General features: G+C 42.0%; 1 protein-coding gene and 1 pseudogene across 2 annotated transcripts in view; one reads left to right on the top strand and one right to left on the bottom strand.

Moving 5' to 3' along the window:
* Positions 1 to 20,261, top strand: part of LOC308268414 (putative ATP-dependent RNA helicase TDRD12) — a gene marked incomplete at both ends in the record, with an annotated part of 178,135 nt that overhangs the window by 88,713 nt on the left and 69,161 nt on the right. The gene's annotated exons all lie outside the window — the stretch shown is intronic.
* Positions 921 to 19,253, bottom strand: LOC308267870 (eukaryotic translation initiation factor 2 subunit 2-like; annotated as a pseudogene). Its single transcript has 5 exons — positions 19,225 to 19,253; positions 17,350 to 17,574; positions 7,744 to 8,042; positions 6,517 to 7,164; positions 921 to 1,029 (listed from the first exon to the last, which is right to left on the bottom strand). The product of its transcript is annotated as a eukaryotic translation initiation factor 2 subunit 2-like (transcript).

The raw sequence follows: 20,261 nt of genomic DNA on the forward strand, positions 1-20,261 counted from the left end.
TCAGTAGAGTATGTTAAATATATAAACAAGAAAAGTGGTTCTTTCGTAGCTACATGTGAAAACTCTGCTGGTAAAATATTTGAAATATGTTATTCTGATGAAGAACAAATCTTTCATAGGGACTATGAGACAGAGTTTTCAGAAAATTTGCTTCCATAAGAAAGTAAATGGTAGCCAGGTGTGCTGGCATATGCTTATAATCCTTGCATTTAGGAGGCTGAGACAGGAAGATCCCGGTTCGCCGACAGCCTCAGCTACTTAGTGAGTCCCTTCGCAATTGAGTGAGACCCTGTTTCAAAATAAAAAATAAAAAATAGGGCTGGGGGTGTAGCTTGGAGGTAGAATTCCCCTGGGTTTCATTCCCAGTAACACACACACACACACACACACACACACACACACACACACACACACACGGTGTTAGAGCCAGTTTTCCAACTTAGGTTTCTTTGATTCATGATTTTCTCACACTGGAAACAAGAACAATGACCTGCTCTCTCATTGTATGTGTCAAGGTTTTTCTCTTTGTTTCTTTTTTTAAGCAATCAGGACCGTTTTGAGACACTTGACCAGTTAGAGCACTATGCTCAATTTTAAAATGTGTGGCAATCCTACAAGCCATCCTATAATCCTACAATCATTCCATCCAGGTCATTCTTATTTCAATTGTTGGGCCCAGACAGTGCAAGGGGTTGTAGCCTGCCCTGATCTGGCTCCCGGCCCAACACGGGGACAAACTTACCCACCCGTGTTTGCAGGCATTGGTCTCTTGGTGGCACAGCCTGCATCCTGTTCGAGGCGATGCTGCCACCTGCAAAACCAGTGCACTCTGCGTGATCCTTGACACTTTCAAATGCAGGGAATAAGTGTACCTGGGACCAACTCTGAACTCCATACAGGAGTAAGAGGATCTTTGAGTGTCACCTGGGCACAATGCAAGATGAAGAATGAGGCAAATAGTCCTGCTGCAAACACAACATAAAAATCGGATACAAGTTCATATTCACCTTGGCTAAGTCAAAAGGAGTTCTGCTAGTGTTGAGAGAAATCACATTATTACTAATGGTCATGATGGCAAAATTTACCATATACATTCTTCAGTTCAGATTAATGTTGATGAAGTGAAAGATCATTGACTCTAAAGACAGAGTAAAATACTAGGTAGAGTGACTTTACTTGCAACCTTTAGTGTTACAGCTGATTGAGTTGCAGTAAGTGTCTACTTAGAATTCGATGCTCGTACAGATTGGAGGATAGAATATACAGAAAGATATGGTGAATCTAGATTATATAAAATTCATCTACATACTTTTATATAGTAATTAAAGCCTGAGGTATACGAAAGGGTTTCACATGTTAGAGACTAGTGTTGGGGACTAAGTAGGCAAAGTGTTACATAGAGTACATGATTATGTAAGTGGCCACAGAGAATGCATGTGCAGTGTGTGTGTGTGTGTGTGTGTGTGTGTGTGTGTGTGTGTGTTGTACTAGGGACCAAATACAGAGGTCTTATAGCTCCTAGCAACATTTCCAGCACTATTTTATTTTTTTATTTTGAAACAGGGACTCATTAACTTGATGCTGGACTCCATCCTGTGATCCTGATGTCTCAGCCTCCCAAGTGTTGGAATTACAGACATTCACTACCACATCCAGCTTAGAGGCTCTTTAATAAAAAGTTAGATAGATCCCACAATTGGCTGAAGAAGGACATAAGCACTACTAATGTGCAGTCCCTTCCAAAGTTGTTTAGACCTAGCATTTTCATTCAGTAACGGTTTGAGAGTTCTATGGCAAGCAAACCTTGGATGATATAAAAGGAGGTTAATAACGGACATGTTGTCAAAGGGAAGGTTTCTATCTCTGAAAACAAAATGTAATTTTAATGCAATTAGTTTGTTCTGCCACCTTAACACTTTGTCCTTGGATGGGGAATGGGAAAATGATTAAATTAAGATTATATCATCTATTAAGAAAGAAGGATTAGTTATTAAGTGATCCTTTTTCTCTTGTCATATCCATACAGAAAGAATTTTTAAATAGAAACGACATAGATCTGATTCCAGTCTGAAGTCAGATGACATAAGACTAATCAGCAAATATTAACAGTGGTTACAGCCTGGGCTTCCTTACCAAACATAAAGATCATATGTCTGTATTCTTGGTAATTGTCATAATAATATGTGTTAAACACAGTCTCAGTGTAGTTTTGATTGCGTCTCTCTGGTTGCTATAATAATGTTGAAATTTTTTCTTATTTTTCATGGTACATACAATGGAATTCTACCAGCCATACAGAAGAATAAAATCTGTCATTTGAGAAAAACAGACAGAACTATTGAATATTCTGTTATGCAAAATTAGCCAGTCACAGAAAGTGAAAGGTCATATGTTTTCTCCCTTATGTGGAAGCTAGGGAAAAATTCCGATTCAAGAAAGACTCCAGGTTAAGGAGGCAAAGACCCCGCAGAGCAATGGAGGGAGTAGAAAGGAGGCAGGCAAGGAATGGTGGAGACTTCATAAAGGAAACACTTGAATTGGTGCTACGCACGTGAATAAAATTATCAATGTCAATCTCAATATCGTGTACAAGGAAAGGGAGCTCACCACGTTCCGGGTACACATGTGTCCCTATCACTCTGAACTTTATTACGATGTGTTGGTACAATACACCAACAAAAGTATTTTCAATAATAAACCGTGAACATAATGACAAACAATAATACGTTTTTAAAAAACAAAACACAAAAAGACAAAAAGTAAGTTACAGACTGGGCAAAATCCTTGTCCAACAAAAGGCCCAATAAAGAAATAGTATCCAGCCGGGCGTGGTGGCGCACGCTTGTAATCCCCGTGCTTGGGAGGCGGAGACAGGAGGATCGCGCAGGTTCGAAGCCAGCCGTGCTGGCGTAAGAGACCCTGTTTCAAAAATATAAAATAGGTCTGGGAGTGTAGCCCGGAGGAAGAAGGGCTTCCAGGAACCCCAGTACCACCAAAACAAAAAAAAAAAAAAAAAAAAAAAGAAATAGTATCCAGAATATTTAATGAATACTCAACAAACAACCTAAATATTAAATTGGAAAAATTTTAAGATTCTTCAATGAAGAAGATATGCAAACGGAAAACAGGCCCATGGAAAACTACTCTACGTCATTAGTCATCAGTGTAATCACAATTAAAGCCACACTAACCCTCACAATATGCACCCACTGAAAAGAACTGTACAAAAATTAACAATTAAGATTCTGATCCAATAGCGCCCCTTTATCTCTAGACAAAACCTCTGGGCAAAAATGTCTTTTTCCCGGTCGGGTTTTTGCTACTGATGAATTTTCTTCCTCTTTAGGACTCCTGCTGTGTCCTATTTTTCCCAGGCCCCAGGCTACTCAACTTCAAAAGTGAATTTAAATCTCTTTATAGATGGACACTAAATCTGTTGCCATGGAAGTGGTCTGCGTGGAGTGGTCTGTGCCCAAATGTCCTTCTCTTTAAATCTTACACTGAGTCAGGAATCAGGGTGCACAGCATTAGTTTCGATACGATTAAGTGTCATAAACTTACATCAAAATGAAAATGGAATGTTTGATTTTGATGTTTCCTTAACCCCTGTCTCTCTAATCCCATAATAACTAAAATCTCTTAGAAAATGGAGAAGGGTTGTTGGTGTCTAACTCCTTCCATTAAATTCATAAGTATTCACATGCTAATATTTAAGTGTTTACTATCCATTGCTGTAAAAGTTTGTATATTGTATAAGCTTTTCTTCCCCAAATAGTAGATGTCTAAAATCCTTGTACATCTGGTCCTTTTATATTCCACTGTTCAGCACAAAGTGGTTTTTTTTTTTTTATTTAGAAAAACAGAAATGTGACCAGGGTCTGGTCATTAGCCAAGGGAAATTAGGGATGTAATGACAGGAGGATCACAGGTTTGCGGCCAGCCTCAGCAACTTAATGAGATCTTCTGCAGCTGAGTGAGACCCTGTTTAAAAAAATAAATAAACCAGGAATAGTGGTGCATGCTTGTAATCCCAGTACTTGGGAGGCTGAGACAGGAGGATTGCAGGTTTGAGGACAGCCTCAGGAAGTAGTTAGACTCTCATTAAGCTAGCAAGACCCTGTTTCAAAGTAAAAAAAAAAAAAAAAAAAAATAGGAGCCAGGCATGGTGGCATATACTTGTAATCCCAGTGTTTGGGAGTCTGAGAGAGTAGGATCTGGGTTTGCAGCTAGCCTCCACTACTTAGTGAGGCCCTTTGCAACTAACTCAGTGAGACCCTGTTTCAAAATAAAGAATAAAAAATAGGGCTGGGATGTAGCTCAGAGGTAGGGTGCCCCTGGGTTCCATCCCCAGTACCGAAAAAAAGGGGGGCTTAGAGTGTAGCTCGAAGGTAGAATGCCCCTGGGTTCCATCCTCAGTACTGCAAAAATAAAAATTAAATAAGTAAATAAAAACTAAATAAACTGGTGCATGCCTGTAATCCCAGTACTTGGGAGGCTGAAACAGGAGAATTGCAGGTTAGAAGCCAGTCTCAGCAATTCAGTGAGGTGCGTATCAATTTCGGGAGACCCTGTTTCCAAATAAAAAAAAAAAATAGGGGTTGGGTACATGTGAACAGCTTGAGCACCAGCATCTTGCCCAGGATTCAGCTCAACAACTCACCAAACACCTTGGCAGCTTTTCCATCTGTGTGTGTGTGTGTGTGTGTGTGTGTGTGTGTGTGTGTGAATGGAACCCAGGGACATTCTATCTCTAACCTACAACCCCAGTCCCATTTTTTTTGGTGGTACTGGGGGTGGAACCCAGGGGCCTTCTACCTCTGGGCTACACTCCCAGAACTATTTTTATATTTTATTTGGGAACAGGGTCTCTTAAGCTAGCTGAGGCTGGCTTTGAATCTGCGCGATCCTCCAGTCTCAGCCTCCCAAGCGCGGGGATTACAAGTGTGCGCCACCATGCCCAGCCTCCCAGCCCCATTTTTTATTCTTTATTTTGAAACAAGGTCTCACTAAATTGCAGAGGGCCTCACCAAGTAGCTGAGGCTATCTGCAAACCTCGATCATCCTGTCCCAGCCTCCCAAGTACTGGGATTACAAGCGTGCGCCACCATGCCTGGCTTCCATATCTTTTTCACAGCTCAGAAGTATAATGCCCCTGGGTTCAATCCCCAGCATCACAGAAAAAAAAGAAAGAAAGAAAAGAAAGAAAATGGCTAGTGATGTAGCTCAGAGGTAGGATGTCACTGGGTTCAATACCTAGCACCAGAAAATACATAAAATATTTTATTTATCTTTCACTGTTATAAATTTTATTTTGCATTTTATGGAAGTCTATTAATGATTTTTTTTTCAGTACTTGGATTGAGCCCAGGGGTTCTACCTCCAGGCTTCTCTCCCAGCTATTTTTTATTTTTATTTGAAACAGGGTCTCACTAGTTTGATGAGAATCTCACTACTTGCTGAGGCTGTCCTCGAACCTGTGATCCTCCTATATCAGACTCCCAAGTACTGGGATTACAAGTGTGTATGAATGATTTTTAAAAAGCACTTCTTCATCCCTCGTGTTTCTCTGACCGTTGTTAACGCCATGAGTACACGGCAACAGCTTGAGCATCAGCGTCTTGCTAGGATCAGATCAACCACTCACCAAACACCTTGGCAGCTTTTCCATCTTTTTTTTTTTTTTTTTGCAGTACTGGGGATTGAACCCAGGCATTTTACCTCCCAGCTACCCCCCCCCAGCCCTATTTTTTATTCTTTATTTTGAAAAAGGGTCTCACTAAATTGTAGAGGGCTTCACTAAGTAGCTGGGCTAGCCACGAACCTGCAATTCTCCTGTCTCAGCCTCCTAAGTACTGGGATTACAAGTGTGGGCCACCATGCCTACCCTTCCATCTTGTTTTTTTTTTTTTTTTTTTTTTTTGGTGGTACTGGGGTTTCTGGAAGCCCTTCTACCTCCGGGCTACACTCCCAGACCTATTTTTACATTTTTATTTGGAAACAGGGTCTCCTAAGCCAGTGCGCGCGGCTGGCTTCGAACCTGCGCGATCCTCCTGTCTCTGCCTCCCAAGCGCGGGGATTACAAGCGTGCGCCACCACGCCCGGCTTCCATCTTGTTTTTAATACAGTGTTATACCCACTCTGATGGCAAACTTGTTCAGCCAGATCTTCACAATACAACTTGCAAAATCAGTGGTGATTAGCAAATTAATTAGCTTTGACACGGAGCTGTGCTTGCTTGCTGGTGACAGCCTGGAAGCAGATTTTTTTTTTTTTTTTTTTTTGGTGGTACTGGGGTTCCTGGAAGCCCTTCTACCTCTGGGCTACACTCCCAGACCTATTTTTATATTTTTATTTAGAAACAGGGTCTCCTAAGCCAGCACGCGCAGCTGGCTTCGAACCTGCGTGATCCTCCTGTCTCCACCTCCCAAGCGCGGGGATTACAAGTGTGCGCCACCACGCCCGGCTGGAAGCTGATTTTGATACTGGCAATAGAGCATGGAGAATGACATTCCACACTGTAAGAAACAGTTAGGTGTGTCCAGGGATCCACATGTCTGACAAGTGACATATTCCTTGTTATACATGACATTTTTCTATCTGTTTCTGTTGGAATATTCCTTTGACTATAATTTAGTTACTACCATCTTCAGAGCCATTTGTTCTCAATTCTGCCAATAAAAATACAAATGTTTTGTCTGACAGTGAAATAGTTGATAGATATCTATAAAGTCGATGGCATTTTCTGAGTTCCTATTTGGACCACCTGAGGAGGTTTCATAACAAATTTTCTTTTATCCCCAGCAACCATATCTGGATTCTTTTCCCTCATGATACTGAACACTCATTTTAGTACTTTCTTATATGTGTAATCCCTTTCCGAGCCTGCTCAATCAGGGCCTGTCTGGTTACTGAATAGGATTTCATCTTTTTTTTTTTGTTATCTTCATCTTTAAAGTTAGATATTTCTCTATTATTTCATCCTCTTCTGCGAACTTGACTTTCTTCTTCTTTTTATTGTCAAGCATAATATCAAGGTCCTCCTTTCATTCAGCTGGCTCTGGAGTATCACTTTCAATCTTAAGATCCTTTACACCTTCTTCAGCTACATTATTTCCAAATATCTTTTTTTTTCTTTTTCTTTTTCTTTTGATTAAAGAAGTTCAAGCCTGGGTATGGTGACACATGCCTGCAATCCCAGTACTTGGGAGGCTGAGACAGGAGGATCACAGGTTCAAAGCCAGCCTCAGCAGGTAGTAACCAGCCTAGCAAGATCCTGTTTAAAAATAAAAATAAAAATGGGAGGCCAGGCTTGGTGGCACATGCTTGTAATCCCCGCGCTTCGGAGGCTGAGACAGGAGGATCGCACAGGTTCAAAGCCAGCCTCAGCTACTTAGTGAGGCTCTCAGCTACTTAGTGAGGCTCTCAGCAACTTAGTGAGACCCTGTTTCCAAATAAAGTATAAAACAGGGTTGGGAGTATAGCCCGGAGGTAGGAAGCCTCTGAGTTCCACCCCCAGTACCACAAAAATAAATAAATAAATAAATAATAAAAAAATAGGGCTGGGTGGTGTAGCTCAGAGGCAGAATGCCCCTGGGTTCAATCCCTAGTACCACAAAAAGAAAGAAAGGAAGAAAGGAAGAAAGGAAGAAAGGAAGAAAGAAAGAAAGAAAGAGAGAAAGAAAGAAAGAAAAAGAAGAAAGACAGAAAGAAAGGAAAAGAAAGGGAAAAGAAAGGGAAGCTCACGTCATCTAGACCACCAGAAGCATCTTTTTTCCTGCTGCCCATGTTCATCAGCTTTCACATCTTTGTCCTCAGTCAGCTCCGGCTCCACTTCTTTTGTTTCTGAGGGCTGGGTTTCTTACGTCTGGGCATCACCTTCCTCATCTAACATAAAGGGCTTCTTCTTTTTCTTACTCATAGTAGGATCAAAATCATCTCTGCCCGGGACATGGCTGCTGCTGGAGTGTGCTGGGCCCCAACCCGCAGCCAGTCGGGTCAGCCCTGGACCTGAGTAGCATCTCGGCACCTCTCTGGGCACCGCACTAGGCTCTTGCATCAGAGAAAGGGAACCACACCCCACCTCACAAATGTTGGAGTAAAAAAAATTGTTTTTAAGTTTCCCCCAATGGTTCCAACACTTTGTTGTGGACAAAGTGCACCTGTAAATCAGTGCACAACCAGTTTGGAAAACTACCAAGTTGTATTGCTGAGCCGTAGAAGGGTCCAGATGATAATGGAGTGGGTCTCTTGGAACTCGTGGGAGAGGTTTCATAGCTGAGGTGAAAAGGGAGATCTGTCTTGTCCGAGACTAGGGATAGAGGTGGAGGCCTTGGGTAGAGGCGATTTGGATTCTGGGAGATCCAGGAAATAGATTTCCCTCAGAGATCCCAGAATTTTGGATTGCTTAGAGCCCAGGGACAATTTCTGAAGGAAAAGGAAATATCACTAACCATTGGATGGGAAGGGTAGAGATTACTAGACTGTGTGTGTGTGTGTGTGTGTGTGTGTGTGTGTGTTATAGGAGATTGAACCCAGGTACATTCTATCGCTGAGCTAGACTCCCAGCCCTATTTGGGGATTGAAGCTAGAAGCATTCTACCTTTAAGCTACATCCCCAGCATATATATGTGTGTGTGTGTGTGTGTGTGTGTGTGTGTGTGTGTGTGTGTGTGTGTATGTATATATGTATATGTATGTATGAACGTATATATGTATACATATATATGTATATATGTATATATACATATATATGTATATATACACACATATATATGTGTGTGATTTCAAGTACATACAAATGAATAACATAATGAATTGTTATGTGCTCATCACCCGGCTTCAGTAATGAGCAACTCATAACCAATCTGTTTTCATCTTTCCTTTCCCTACTATGTCTATTATTTTGAAGAGAATCCCAAAGTTTTCTTTCACCTGTAGATATGTCAATCTGTATCTCTAAGAAAAATAAGAACCTTCTTTAAAAACCTTATAAAACCATTATTATGCCCAAAATAAATAACGGCAATTATTTAATGTCATCAAATATCCCTTGAGCAGAGTATGGTGGCACACTCCTGTAATCCCAGTACTTGGGAGGCTAAAACAGGAGGATCACAGATTTGAGGCCAGCCGTGTGTAGTAATTTAGCAAGACCCTCAGCAACTTAGCTAGACCTTGTTTCAAAATAAAAAATAAAATAAGGCTGGGGTTATAGCACAAAAGTAGTTCCACAAAAACAAAAGAAAAAATAAATAACCATTCAGTATTTGGAAATACCTGATTATCTCATAATTTTTTGGTAGCTATATCTTTTTAACAGTTTTATTGAGATAATTCATATACTCTACAATTCACACATATACACCCCTTTTTTGGGACTAGATTTTTTTTTTTGGTACTGGGGATTGAACCCAGGGGCATTCTACCTCCATGCTACATCCCCAGTCCTTTTTTGTTTTTATTTTGGAATAGGGTCTCACTAGGTTGATGAGTCTCACAAATTGCTGAGGCTGTCCTCAAACCTGGGATTCTCCTGTCTCAGCTTCCCAAGTACTGGGATTATGAGCATGTACCACCACACCCAGCTTGGTACTAGAGATTGAACACAGGGACATTCAATATCTGAGCTACACCCACAGCCTTATTTTATTTTTTAATTTTTACACTAAGTTGCTGAGGGCCTCGAAACATTGCTGAGGCTGGCCTGGAACCTGCAATCCTCCTGCCCCAGCTTCCCAAGTACTGGGATTCTGGGTGTGTACCACCATGCCCCATTCAATTCACCCACTTAAAGTACAGAATTTTATTGCTTTTAGTATATTCATAGAGTTGTGTATCCATCAACTACAGTCAGTTTTAGTACATTTTCATCACCCAAAAAGAAACTACACCCCTTAACCATCACCCCCCCACACACACACACACACATTTCCCCAGCTGCTTCCTGCCTTTCCAGTTTGAGGCAACTACTAATATATTTTCTATCTCTGTATAGATCTGCCTAATTTGGACATTATTTTTTGGGGGGATATTGGGGATTGAATTCAGAATTCATTCTAATTCTGAGCTATACCCTCAGCCCTTTTTTTTTGTTTTGAAACAGGTCTCTCTAGGTTGCTGAGAGGCTTACTACATTACTGAGGCTGTCCTTGAACTTGTGATCCTCCTCTCAGCCTCCCACATCCTGGGATTACAGGTTTGTGCCACCTGCCAAGCTCTGGGCATTTCTTATATACTGAAATATACATTACTTGGCCTTTGTAGCTGTCTTCTTTCGCTTAGCACAGTGTTCTCAAAATGTATCAGTACTTCCTTTTATTGCTAACTAATATTCCATTGTATGGATATACCACTTTACCTAATCATAAAATATGTTGTGTTGTTTCCACTTTCTGGCTATATGAATAATGTTGCCATGTACATTCATGTAAAAGTATTTGTGTGGGCATATTTTTTATTCCTCTTGGGTGGAATTGCTAGATCATATAGTAACTGTTAGAAAATATAAGCCAGGTATGGTGGCACATGCTCATAATCCCAGTACTTCATAGGCTGAAACAGGGGGATGACAGGTTTGTGGCCAGCCTCAGTCACTTTGTGAGGCCCTCTGCAATTTAGTGAGACCTTGTTTCAAAAATAAAGAATAAAAGCTGGGTGTGGTGGCCCACACTTGTAATCCCAGTACTTGGGAGGCTGAGACAGGAGGATCGAGCAGGTCCAAAACCAGCCTTGACTACTTAGTGAGGCTCTCAGCAACTTAGTGAGACCCTATTTCCAAATAAAATATAAAAATAAGCCTGAGAGTGTAGCCCAGGGGTAGAAGGTCCCTGGGTTCCCTCCCCAGTACAGAAAGAAAGAAAGAAGGAAAGGAAGAAAGAAAGAAAGGAAAAAGAAAGAGAATAAAAGTAGGGCTGGGGGTTGTAGCTTAGAGATAGAATTTTCCTTGGTTTAGTCCCCAGTGTTGCAAATATATATATATATAATTATATATAATATATAATATATATTATATAATAATATATTAATATATAATTATAATTATAAATTTATAAATATAAATATATTTATATTAATATTTAATATATATATATATATATATAAAAGTAGCACAGCCCTACAGATGAGAAGAGGCTCTTTAATTGGAGTGGAGCCTGGGACAGGGACTGACCAGGAGAGAGTCCTGGAGAGTCAGGAGCCCCCTCCTTACAGACTAGAGGCTTTTGATGGGGCATTAGGAGGGAGGGGGACTGAAGCAGTTGTGTTTTTCTCCAATTGGTGGCCAGGCCAGGCCAGATAAACTTATGAGACTCAGGGCAGGGGATGGTTAGAGGCATTTTCCACCTTTCCAGAAGTGCTTTGTTCTCAACCTCCTTCAGCCGGACCTCACAGTGCTCTCACATTAACTCTGTTTTAACTGAGGAAGTATCGCATTTTTCTTAAAGTTTGAATTGCATTCAATTAAAATTCATGTATTGCTTCATCTCTTAAGACTCTTTTAATCTATAGATACCCCTCTCTTTTTATTCCCCCTTGTAATATTTTAGTTGATAAAGCTAAGTTATTTGTCCTATAGACTTTCTGACCATCTCAGTTTTGCTAATTGCCTCTCTATGGACGTATTTACTTATCTTTGTGTTCCCTGCATTTCCTATAAGTTGGTAATCAAACCTAGAGATTGACTGCTTTTAGATCCAGTATTCTGACAAGAATATTTCTAAATGGTTTTGCACAGGAGGCAAAACTATCTGGTTGTGTGTTATTTAGCAGCTGTTAATGATCACTGTCTAGATCATTGTATTCATTAGACCTTATGGAATCAAGCTGGCCGTGGCACCCATGACACTAGTACTTGAGAGACTGAGACAGAAGGACACCAGGTTTGAGGCCAGCCTCAGCAAGTAGTGAGATTGTCAGCAACCCACCAAGGCCCTGTTTCAAAATAAAAATAATAAATTTATATGTAGGTATATGGTTGGGGGTATAGGTCAGAAGTAGAATACCCCTGGATTCAATTCCTAGTACCAAAAAAAAAAAAAGAAATAAATTATAGAATCAGATAGACATGGCAGCTCATGCCTATAATCCTAGTATAAGTAAGGCTAAGACAGGAGGATCATGGGTTCGAGGCCAGCATCAGCAATCTAATGAGACTCTCATCAACCTAGTGAGACCCTGTTTCAAAAATAAAAATAAAAAGGGCTAAGGCTTGGCATGGTGGTTGGCACATGCTTATAATCCCAAAACTTAGATGGCTGAGACAGGAGGATCACAGGTTGAAAGCCAACCTTGGCAACTTAGTGAGGCTCTCAGTAACCTAGTGAGACCCTCTTTACAAATAAGAAATCAAATCAGGTGTAGTGGTGCACGCCTGTAGTTCCAGTACTTGAGAGGCTGAGACAGGAGGATCACAGGTCTCTGCCAGCCTCAGCTACTTAGTGAGGTCCTCCGCAACTTAGTGAGACCCTGTTTCAAAATAAAGAATAAAAAATAGGGCTGGGGTTGTAGCCCAGAGGTAGAATGCCCCAGGGTTCAATCCATAGTACTGCAAAAAATAAAAAGAAATAAAATCAGGCTGGGGGTGTACTTGAAGATAGAATTGTTACAGTTGGGGAACTGTTCGGGGGACCCTTTTAGGCTCCCAGAAACTGTTCCAGTAGCCGCAGGTTCTTGTTCTGAACTAGGTATAAATAAAACAGTAGTCCAAACTCTTGCTGAAAGCTTAAATGAGTTTATTATTACAAATCTGGAAATATAGAAGATAGTTTAATACAGCCCTCTACTATCCCACCCAGGATTGTATAGGGGGTGGTTTGAAAAGAAGTCACTAGAGGCTTCTGGACCGAGTGTTTCTGGACCAAGTGTTTTATATCAATAATCTTCTGACCCAACTAGATCTGCCCCTCTGGGGCCAGTCTTTTGATGTGGGGATTCCTTCCTGTAGGTCTGTCCTGTCTCTGGTACAGACCCCAAGCCTTTTGTTACACCCCAAAATGTGTTAATTGATCATGGGAGTCTGGTATCTCTTGAAGGCTTATGGCATCCTCCCACGACTATCAAGTCTGGGATTTCTTGAAGGATTATGCCATCCTCCCACATTCTTGGGAAATAATCTTATCTTTACAATGAAAAAGGCCCTGGGACTACCTGTGTTGTCTTGCTAATCACCCTTGGTGCCTGGAATTCTGTGACCCTTTCCCTGAAGATCCTGGCTTTTTTTTTTTTTTTAACTACCAAAGATATATTTTGAAAATTGAAAATATTTCCCACTACTGGTACATTAATACATTTTGATGCCTCTTCCCAATACTGGGTACAGAATGCCTCAGGGCTCAATCCTCAGTACCAAAAAAAGAAGAAGAAACTGGGCATAGGGGCTCATTCCTGTAATCCCAGTATTAGTATTTGGGAGGCTGAGATAGGAGGATCGCGGTTCGCGGACAGCCTCAGCTACTTAGTGAGGCCCTCTGCAACTTAGTGAGACCCTGTTTCAAAATAAAGGATAAAGAATAAGGCTGGGGTGTGTCTCAAAGGTAGAATGCCCCTGGGTCCCATCTCCAGTACTGCTAAAAGGAAGAGAGGGAGAAATTATAGAATGGTGCTACTCTAAATTTATTATTCTATGGTTTATTAGTGGAAACACTTAGAGAAAGAGAACCTTTCATTAAACTAATACACTGGGTGGCATACATTTAACACAGGAAAGCCAGGAATAAATGTTGATTCTTTTCCTTTAGTTACCAGCTTAAAAAACGAGTTGGGCATAGTGGTTCAAGCTTGTAATCCTAGTATTTGAGAGGCTGAAACAGGAGGATCCAGGTTCAAAGCCAACCTCAGTAACTTAGTGAGACCCAATTTCAATACTAAAACATAAAGCTGGGCATGGTGGTGCATGCTTGTAATCCCACAATCTGGGACACTGAGACAAGAGGTTTGCAGTTTGTGGCCAGCCTCAGTTTACTTAGAGCTGGGGGTGTAGCTCGTGGTAGAATGCCCCTGGGTCCCATCCCCAGTACCAACAAAACAAAAAACTAAAACATAAAATAGGGCTGGGTGTTATGGTTTGAAATAGTGGGGGTTCTTTTTCATATTCAACTAAGGTTGGTTGAATAGAAAAATTTAAACTAACAGGCAGCTCAGTGCAGTTTTAACAAATCTTTATTACAAAATTAGTAGGAAACAGATCACTAGGAAATAGAGAAGGAAAAAGCAGCATGCTGACCTGCATGCTGGAGAGCCCGAAAATGGAACTCCGGCCCCTTTTGGGGATGCCCAACCTTTAAATAGATCTTGTATTGGTATCTTTCTCATCAGTGTTACCAGGGCAATGGGCTAGTTACTTATTCCTTAGCCAGGTGGTGCCTTTGTCTCCGGACAGTGCACTTCTTAAGTGCAAGGGTAAAGAATCTACCTGGCCTTCAGGTCTATTGTATTGGGCAGTATTGGTTGCTCATCAACGAGGGTGCTTTGAAGCTGCACACAAAGTTTACCTTTCCTATGCCCAGGCCGGATCCCAGAGGAGAGGAGGTAAACAGGGGCACCAGTTGGCTCTATTGTAAATTTAGGGCTAATGGCTTCAGTTGACTCTAAAGCTTTTACTATAGCTTAATGATCAGAATGAAGGGCAAAGACAGAGAGGAACTCTGCATTGTAATTGCTGCAGCCCCCTCCCTGCCTGAGTGCCTGCACAGCTCTGACTCTATTTTTTACACTTTGGAAATTATCAAAGCAATTTTCCAATACCAGCACTTTAATACATTTTGATGCCTCTTCCCCATACTGGCACATTCCCCCCCTCTGTAACTTCCTGACACCTGTCAGGCCAAAGGTAAACATAGAAAATACATTTTGATTTTTATAATCCTTGTTAACAATCTGAGCTTAATTCCCATTAATTTCTCCCTATTTTTACCACATGCATGTACCCCTTAGCAAAGGAATAAGGACGCTGAGTCAGTCATAAACTGCTTCGAGCTGAACAGGGACGAAGTTGGGGGCCCCGGCTTTAGGGTAACATGCATGCAAGTTGGTGGTGAGGGAGTCAGATGGGTGAGTATGTCTCTATGGCCGTCCAAAGGGCTTCGATAGATGTTTCTCCTGTTTGTAACACCATCTGAAGTCTGAAAGCTTCAAGCCTATGAGACAACACTCACAAAACATTTTAGCAGACAGGGCCAAAAAAGCAACATGACAAGGAGACACAGGCAAGTTAATTCCTGTAACTGTTCTCTGATAAATAACCTTGAAGCCAGTTTTAAAGAATGATCTCTCCCCAATGCATCTGATGGAGAGTTTTAAGCATTTTTCATTGCAGACTTTGGAGTCTCTAGAATTAATTGTCAGAAGTACTCCTCTAGCCCCTACTATCCATAGTACACTCCTGCTGCTGAGCTCTAGCACCTTCCTCTTGGGAATATACAAGCAGTAGGCTTAGTAGAAACCTACTCCTCTTTTAATAATCCATCTTCATCACGTATGCAAACAAACATACCACAAACATTCTGCAACTTGCTTCAACCCTCTGATTTTTATCCTGGTCCTTTCTTTCCCATTTTGGACAATCTTAGGATAAAACTTACACACAACCATTCCACCAACGCTTTACAACTTACTTTAACCCTCTGATTTTTCTATTCTGGTCCTTTGTTTCCCATTTGGGACAACCTTAGGATAAACTTGACTTCATACAAAATGCTTTCTTATTCTCACAAAATTTCCTTTCTTTGTATCTATCAAAAACTTAACACCTGCACACTTATTACATCTGTCTTTTGTTCTTACATACTAGCTAAACAAACAAAAAAAAGCATTTTATAATGTTGTTCATATACCAGCAATTTAAAAACCCATTTAAAAGACTTAAGTGTTACTTTAAACCTTATGAAGTTAAGAGCACTTTAAAGCATTCCATTTTACATTTTCCTAACTTAATAATTGAACTATAGATTACATGGAAAATTAAGACAGTAGATAAATACCACTAGCACCTTCATACCTTAATTTTGCAAGAGGAATAAAATTAAAGACAATGCATATTATATTTGATCACACCCCTTAATAACTGTATTATAAACTATCACAGAAAACCAAGACATCAGATAAACATTACTAGTGTCTAAAACATTAATTTTGTCAAAGGAAAAAGAACTTTAAAAGTAATGTATATTGTATTTAATCACATCTCATACAGGTCTAATTGGACAGCTTTTTAGAAGTTACCATTTTAGCTAAGACTGGTTGAAATAAAAAAAAAAAAAACTTTGAGCAGTAACTTTAGTGTAGTCAGCAAAAGAAAAAAAAAACTTGGTCTCCTGACATTATATCTCCTTGTTAGCAGAGGAGCTGAAATCTCTGGTATGGCTAAGAATGGGAGAATGGAAGGTCACCCGGGATGCAGCAGGCTGACTCTTGAGTAAAGAGATGGTTCAGGGCTGGCCTGACATGCCCCTCACCCTAACTAAACTTTTGGACCTTGGGCTGGGAAAGAAGGGCAATACCTTAGATCTCACTGTGATCACCTAAGGCTCTTTTAGACCTAATTCAGGTGGTGGGAGTTGGGAGGACTCACTGGGAACCCAGGTCTGGGGACCCCAGTTCCCTTCGGAACTGGGGGCACTCAGCCATTTAATGGTCCCCTTTGCACCATGAGCTGGGCCTTGGAGGGCCTTTTTGGCCTCCTGGTTGAGAGCATTTACTCCAGAGATTCCCTTACTCTCCACCCCTAAAGACTTGAGACTAGGCTTCTGTGCTTAACCAGAGTTCTTTCATGGCTTTTGCCAGTCAATCTTTCCCTTTTCAAGTCCCTGTTAAACCGAATCGGCAGCCTGCAGTCTGAGGATGGCCTCCTCTTCTACCAGGTAAAGAATTAGCTAAGAATACCAGCACCTACTGTTTCAGTTCACGATATAGCTGTCAGCTCTGCATATGGAAGATCAAACTCTAAACGCTCCCTTTTTAACATAGGAGCTGGAATATAGAAGCAGGCTGAAATATTGAGGAAAAATGTTTTAAGGCTTTCTGGAGATGCCCTGGACTGTTACTTTAAGAGAGGATCTTGGGCCAGGAGGATATCGTGAGGCAGAGAACCTGGCGCCTGTCTCCACTAGGAACCAGACAGTCTGTGAGCCCCCATTAAAGTTACCAAGGTTCCTCTTTATCCAAGTGGTGGAAGCCTGGAAAGGCAGCCCTGGGGCCCATCATTGGGGATCTGGTGCTGAGGCCCTCCAATCCCTTTGGATCTGGGGGCAATCAGACTTCCAGTGGTCCCCCCTGCACCTCGGGCAGGGCGCTGGTGGGCGTTTGTAGCCTTTTGAGCGAGGGCAATGGCTTTTGAAATGTCCTGGCTTTCCACACCTGAAGCTGACTTGAGCCTTGGTTTTTGTGGGGTCAGCATGCCTCTGTACCTGGGTTCCGGTGAAATTGGCATTTAGACACGTGGTCACCAGGATTTCCTCATGGCATTTTCCCTTCTGTTTTTCTCTTTTTAAATCTCCATGGACCAGTTTGGCATCTTGTTGTTTGGGCTCTAATGGATCTTTAAATCTTGTTTTAGCCAAGCCTGGCACAATTGTTTTAACCCTGCGATTGTTAAAGAAATCTGGGTGTTCTTGGAAGTTAAAGAACAGCTGAAGATAAGCTACTTCTATCCATCTTTCCTCCTTTTTACACAATAGATATAGTTGCCGAATAGTGTTAAAATTTAAATTTCCCTGAAGGGGCCAGATTTCTCCGTCCCCCAGCACATACTGTGGCCATACTTGGGTGCAGAGAAATATGAGATCTTTCTTTCTTAGCATTTTGGTGTCAATTTTTTTCCAATTTTGGAGGACCCATGCTAGTGGAGATCTGGGTTCCACTTGGATGGAAGGGGTCCCATCTGAGAGAGAAAGGGTGGGGGTTTAGTGGTCTGTCTGGGCAAGGCTGCCCCCCTTCCCAGAGCTTCCCAATCTAAAACCAATTACCTTAGCATTTAGGATATTGCTGGAAATCCACCCAAGACAGAGAGAGGTATTTTGTGCTCAGGTTGCCCTTCTGTCCTGTCCCTGCACCCTGTGTGTGTGTGTGTGTGTGTGTGTGTGTGTGTGTACACGCGCGTGAGTGTGCGTGTGCCTCGTGAGGGTGGCCTCATTTCCCACTAGTGTGTGTGTGTGTGTGTGTGTGTGTGTGCGCGCGCGCCTCGTGAGGGTGGCCTCATTTCCCACCAGTTTGCTGCCCACCAGAAGGGTATTAAATGGGAAGGGGCTTTGCCACCCTTTTCCCTTGCTCCATATTCACCTGTCCAATTAAGCTGCATGGCCCTTCTCTGTCCAAATAAGGTTCCCTGCATCCCCTAAAGCTAAGAGCTTGGCCGGGGGTATATCCAGCCAAGCACGTGTGTGTGAGCATTCCCGAAAGCAGCTCTTCAGGGCTCAGCCAGGATGGGATGTAAAAGTGTGAGTCTGAGTCGCCCCAGACCCTGTCTCTTCTAATCCCACCCTCTCCTTTCTCCCTCTGGATGAGATAATGCTACCAGCTAATAAAATACTGTACCACGGACAGTTGTATCAGCTAGGTAGGGATAGAAGCATAAAACTGCCAATAAATTTGAGTGAGCCACAGATTTCTTCTACAGGGGGCCAGTAACAGCCTAGTTCGTTGGAGACTAATATGGCAGCACTAGGACCCTGTGAATTCCACACCGGTAGAGCTGTGCCTGGGACAGTTGGTCTGGCTTTCTTAGCTGCCTAGAGTTCTCAAACATGCTTGGCTAATCGCCTCTGGCCGCTGGAAGTTCAAGGCCGCTGGGGCACTCAAACTGCCAGGGTTTACAGACCAACAGGGCACACATGGGCCACCCCGTGAGTGGTTAAGAGCTGTGTCTGTCTATTGAATGCAGCTTGCACGGTGTGGCCCTAGAGGCTAGTAGGTTTGCCTGGGTTATCTAATAGGCTTATCTCCCTATAACCAGTTCCTAGCCACAGCTGCAGCTGCAGCAGGAAAAAAAAAGCTCACTGTCCTTTAGAAATGGGTGCTGTTTGGGAATTTTTCTGGAGGTGGGCTATGGGTATTTCTTTTTAAGATTTAATTTTGTACAGGGCTTTTAAAAGAGTGTCCTATCTTTGATGTGGGCAGAATGGACGGGCACTCATTGGGCCTAACAAGATAATAGTGGGTTTCCTTGAAGCCTCAATAAGGAGCCAAGCACTGGCCCTGCTCGCCTTACATGGGCATAGGCAGCAAGGATCTTACCTCCAAAGGGTGCGGATCCCAGATCGCATACTGGCCACCACTAAGCCTTTGAGTAAGCCAGGAGGAGGTTCAAAGTCCCTTCTTGTCTCCTACAGTATTTAAAGGGGTTTCTTCCTGGAGGGGATTCAATCGTGGGCTAGTTCTTTGGCAGGGGGGCGGTCCCCACGAACCAGAATTGCCTCCCAGATGCCAGACTGTCATAGTCATTCTGGGGGAACTCCTTATCGCTCCAAGAAGGTACATACCTTTAGGGTGCAGGTTCAAAGACAGCCTCAGCAATTTAGTGAGTCCTTATTTCAATTTTTTTTTTTTTTAAACTGAAAGTTGGACCCAGGGGCATCCTGTCTCCGAGCTATACTCCCAACTCTATTTTTTATTCTTTATTTTGAAACAGGGTCTTACTAAGTTGTGAAGGGCCTCACCAAATAATTGAGGCTGGCAGAGAACCTGCAATCCTCCTGTCTCAGCCTCCCAAGTACTGGGATTACAATCGATTACAATCATGTACCACCACATCTGGCTCCTGTTTCAATTTTTTTTTTTTTTTTTGCGGTACTGGAGATGGAACCCAGGGGCATTCTACCTCCAAGCTACACCCCCAGCCCTATTTTTTATTCTTTATTTTGAAACAGGGTCTCATTGAGTTGCAAAGGACCTCAGTAAGTAGCTGAGGCTGTCTGAACTGAGACCCTCCAGTCTCAGCCTCCTAAATACCCAAATACTGGGATTACAAGTGTGCCCCACCATGCCCAGCAAGGAGTCCTGTTTCAAAAAATTATTATGTTTTTAGGTTGTTATTTTTTAAATTTTTTTAATTGGTGCATTGTAATCATACATCACATTGGAATCCAAGACTTGAGAGGATATACAAGCACACATCATCCAATTAGCCTTCATCCAATCCTCATCCCATTCCCTCCTCCTCCCTTGATCCCATGCTTGATTGGTTATTATCTTTGATACATTTGTTTATGTACCTCCTGAGTTTTAAAGAGGTTCCATCTTCCCCCATCCGATCCCCTCTGATTGGTCATCTT

This window comes from Muscardinus avellanarius (genome assembly GCF_963383645.1).
Source record: "Muscardinus avellanarius genome assembly, chromosome: 10".
NCBI classification, from domain to species: domain Eukaryota; kingdom Metazoa; phylum Chordata; class Mammalia; order Rodentia; family Gliridae; genus Muscardinus; species Muscardinus avellanarius.